Source organism: Nicotiana sylvestris, chromosome 6 (assembly GCF_000393655.2).
Source record: "Nicotiana sylvestris chromosome 6, ASM39365v2, whole genome shotgun sequence".
Taxonomy (NCBI): Eukaryota; Viridiplantae; Streptophyta; class Magnoliopsida; order Solanales; family Solanaceae; genus Nicotiana; species Nicotiana sylvestris.
Genome location: NC_091062.1, coordinates 63,476,628 through 63,481,780, shown reverse-complemented (window position 1 = coordinate 63,481,780; position 5,153 = coordinate 63,476,628).

Sequence of the window (5,153 nt, the reverse complement as noted above, 5' to 3'; positions counted from 1 at the left end):
TTACTTCTGAGATGACTGGTAATGTCGAGGATATAGTTGATTTTTCCAATGATGTTTTTAACACGTTGAATTGGCTCGGTGCTGATTATGATTGTTTCTATAGAGATGTGAAGGAATTGATTTCTAATAAATATGAATTGCAAATTGAAGAGAGGAAAGGCATGACTAAGTTATCGTCTATATCACTACTGATTAGGCATCAAAAAAAATGTTGTTTCAATCTTTTCTCTTTCCTATTTTCATCTGCTACCCCTAGCATTTGACAGCCTTACAATTTCTAGTAAGAGTCATGAAAGGGGTAAAGAGGGTGCTGCCACGTAGGAGTGTGGGAGTGTTAATCTTTATCTACTTAGGTAATTATATAGTGTCTCGTTATCCGATAATTAACCAATTACCCGCATAATTAAGAATTGCCTTAGATTACTTAAAATTCTACTTATTTTTAATATATTTTATACACCGTTACCTGCATAATTAAGAATTGCCTCAGATTACTTAAAATTCTACTTATTTTTAATATATTTTATACACCGTACTATTACGGTCCTGTGGTACCCTGTAAAATAAATTCACACACTATTAACAATCATTATAAACATTTATACTGCTGTTTTAGGTAAAATTTACACATAATGCCAATATTATTGAATCCTTAACTTATTAAGCTTTCATATATTACTACATAAAAATTACATTATTGATTAAATATATACTCACAAATTCAAACAACCACATTTTGTTAGTTGGTAGTTCACTAACATTGTAATTAATATGCAATTTATACGTGTTTGTCATATATATCACTTAAAATTAACCTTTCTGTCATAAAAATACTTAACTCACAAATACTAATTAATCACACCATACATACATAATATATGACCTTAATTATCAAAAAAACATTTGTAACTACTAATATTATTTTAATAACTAGACACACTAAACATAATATCTAATGGTGTCAAGGTCGTGGACAGGGTCTCAAATAATGATGTCTTAAACCCTATATAATATCCTAATGGACATAATCCCTTCGAACTCATGTGGATTTACTACGGCATATCCTAATGGTAAGGTACGAGATGTAACATCCTTCCCTCCTTTAGAAACATTCGTCCTCGAATGTTAACTCCCCATGTTCTGTATAACTTTGGCAGGGTCGTCCTTGTAACCACACCACTCCCAATTCTCCTCTTAGAAGATGAATAACCCAACGCCACACAGGACCACAATTATGTATAATGACCATGGACTAACACGATCAACGATAATAACCAATATAAGAATTTGTACACGTACCTTATGATTATGACATCTCAGTCGGACCCTTCTCTAGAGGAGGAAATAAGTAGGGATATCTAGACTTCATGTTTTCCTCGGCCTCCCAAGTCATTTATTCCACATTATTGTTTCTCCAAAGTACTTTCACGGAGGCTACCTCCTTATTCCACAGCTTGCGGATTTGTCGGTCTAGGATGGCAATCGGAACTTCCTCGTATGATAAGTTCTCTGTAATCTGTAAAACATTCGTGGGTACTACTCGGTAGGATCGCCAATGCACTTCCGTAACATAGATACGTGAAAAACCGGATGAACAGACTCCAATTCCGAGGGTAATTCTAACTCGTAAGCTACTTGGCCCACTATCCGAATGATCCTATAAGGCCCAATATACCATGGGCTAAGCTTGCCTCTCTCTTGCCAAATCTCATTACACCTTTCATAGGTGACACCATTAAGAATACGTAGTCATTAATCGCGTACTCTAAATATCGTCGCCGAACGTCCGAATATGACTTCTGTCGACTCTGAGCTGTCAACAGTCGCTCCTGGATAAGCTTTACTTTTTCTATGGCCTGTTGAACCAGGTCTGGCCCATATAACCCAAATTCTCCAACATCGAACCACCCTATGGGATATTTGCACCTGCACCCATACAAAGCCTCGTACGGAGCCATCTGTATACTGGAGTGGTAACTGTTATTATATGAAAACTCGATAAGAGGTAGATGTTCATCCCAACTTCTATTAAAATCCAGCACACATGCTCGCAACATATCCTCGAGCATCTGAATCGTGCGCTCGGCTTGTCCATCTGCTTGTGGATGAAAAGTTGTGCTGAGATTCACCTGAGTTCCTTGACCTTTCTGAAATGACCTCCAAAAATATGCTGTAAACTGGGCCCCAAGGTCAGATGTAATAGATACGGGTACTCCGTGTAGTCGCACTATATCCTTAATATATAATTTTGCAAAATCCTCTTCTGTATAGGCAGATCTGACCGGTAGAAAATGAGCTAATTTCGTGAGCCTATCGACTATCACCCATATAGAATCAAGCTTATGTTGGGAACGAGGTAAACCTATGATAAAGTCCATGTTAATCGCCTCCCATTTCCATGTCGGGATTTGTATAGTCTGCATTAGCCCTCCGGGCTTCTAGTGCTCTATTTTCACCTGCTGGCAACTAGGGCATTGAGCGACATACTCGGCAATGTTCTTTTTCATATCGTTCCACCAATACACATCCTTAATGTCATGATACATCTTTGTCGACCCAGGGTGAATAGAATACCATGAATAATGTGCTTCTGACATAATCCTGTCTCGTAGCCCTACTACCTCTGGAACACACAAACGACCCTTGTATCTGAGAACCCCACCTCCTTTGAGTTCTACCAACGGCTTCTTCTGTTGTGGAACCCGCTCTCTCAACTTGACTAACTCTGGATCCTCGTATTGCCTCTCCTTTACTTCAGCTATGAGAGATGATTTTGCAGTATTTTGGAGTACAACTCCTCCATTTCCAGAGTCCACTAATCGAACCCCCAAACAAGCCAACTGATGAATCTCCCTTGTCAATTGTCTTTTCTCGGCCTCTACATGTGTTAAGCTACCCATAGATCGGCGACTTAAAGCATCGGCTACAACATTATCTTTCCTTGGATGGTAGAGAATGTTAACATCGTAGTCTTTCAATAATTCAAGCCATCGTCTTTGTCGTAAATTCAACTCTTTTTGCTTGAGGATATATTGCAGGCTCTTATGATCTGTGAATATATCAACATGCACACCATATAAATAATGTCGCCATATCTTAAGTGCATGGACAACCGTAGCTAACTCGAGGTCGTAGGTCGGATAATTCTGCTCATGCTTCCTTAACTGCCTTGAAGCATATGCAATTACTTTTCCATGTTGCATCAGGACACATCCTAACCCGACACCTGAGGCATCACAATACATGGCATAACCATCTGGACCATCTGGAAGTGCCAGAACTGGCGCTGAGGTCAATCTGTTCTTAAGCTCTTCACAGGCCTCTGTCCACTGAAACTTAGTCGCTTTCTATGTCAGCTTTGTTAATGGTGCTGAAAGAGAAGAAAACCCCTGTACGAACCTCCGATAATATCATGCTAAGCCTAGAAAGCTACGAATCTCTGTCGGAGTGGTAGGTCTAGGCCAGGATTTCACAGCCTCAATCTTCTGAGTGTCTACCTTTATACCTCCGTCGCATACAATGTGCCCCAAGAATGCTACGGACTTTAGCCAGAATTCACACTTAGAAAACTTAGCATATAATTTATTATCGTGGAGGGTTTGGAGTACTGCTCGTAGGTGATCCATATGCTCATCCTCTGAACGTGAATAAACTAGAATATCATCAATAAAGACTATCACGAACAGATCCAAATATGGCCGGAATAGGCTATTAATCAAGTCCATAAATATGGCAGGTGCATTCGTCAGCCCGAAGGACATAACAAGAAACTCAAAGTGGCCATATCGAGTCCTGAAGACGGTCTTGGGAATATCTTTCTCCCAAACTCTAACCTGGTGGTACCCCAACCTCAAATCTATCTTTGAAAAGCATCTAGCTCCCTACAACTGATCAAACAAGTCATCTATACTTGGAATGGGGTACTTATTCTTAATAGTTACCTTTTCAGTTTCCTATAGTCGATACACATCCTTAGCGATCCGTCTTTATTTCTTACAAACAATACCGGTGCACCCCAAGGTGAGGTACTAGGCCTAATAAAACCTTTTTCCAGTAAATCTTTTAATTTCTCCTTCAACTCCTTTAATTCGGCAGGTGCCATTCTATATGGAGGGATGGATATTGGTTGTGTTCCCGGAAACAAATCGATTGCAAAATCAATCTCTCCCTCTGAAGGAATACCTGGAAGTTCATCTGGAAATACATCCGCGTACTCTTTTACTACTAGAATAGACTGAAGTATAGATTTCTCAGCATCGGCATCTTTAACTCGCACAATATGATAGATGCACCCTTTTGCGATCATTTTTCTTTCCTTCAAATAGGAAATAAACCTTCCTCGGGGTGTCGCTGTATTACCTACCCATTCGAGGATTGGCTTACCCGGAAAATGAAATCTAGCTGTCTTCGCTCGACAATCAACCGTGGCATAACAAGCTGCCAACCAGTCCATGCCCATGATAGCATCGAAATCCAACATCTCTAGTTCAACTAGGTCGGCTGAGGTTTGACGACCACAAACTGTTATCGTACAACCTCGGTAAACAAGTCTAGCGATAATCGATTCTCCGACCAGTGTAGATACCGTAAAAGGATCACTTAGTATTTCAGGCACTATACCAAATTTTCGCGCGACAAATGGGGTAATACATGATAAGGTAGATCCTGGGTCTATCAAGGCATAAACATCGTGAGAACAAATAGTCAACATACCTGTCACAACGTCTGGTGAAGACTCTTGGTCCTGTCGACCTGCTAGCGCATAGATACGATTCTGGTTACTACCTGAACTGAACCCTCTACCTCGACCTCGACCTCTACCAGCCAAAGATTGAGACTCGAGCCCTGAAGGATGCACAGACATAGCTGATCCTGTTGCTGAATTCGCTGGTTGAGCCATATCCCCAGAATCCTTATTTAGGCAATCTCGCATCATATGCCCTAGACGTCCACATGTATAACAAGCATCAGAACCGGCTCGGCATTGGCCCAAGTGTCCTCGACCGCAGATGGCACATTGTGACTGAAATGGCCCTGTCTGTCTCAAACCTCATTGTTGCTGCAACCATGACGCTTAGGGGCTCTCACCTGGTCCTGACTGAGTATAGCGGTCATACATGTACCCCTGTAGCTGAGGTGGCGAAGGTCTAGGT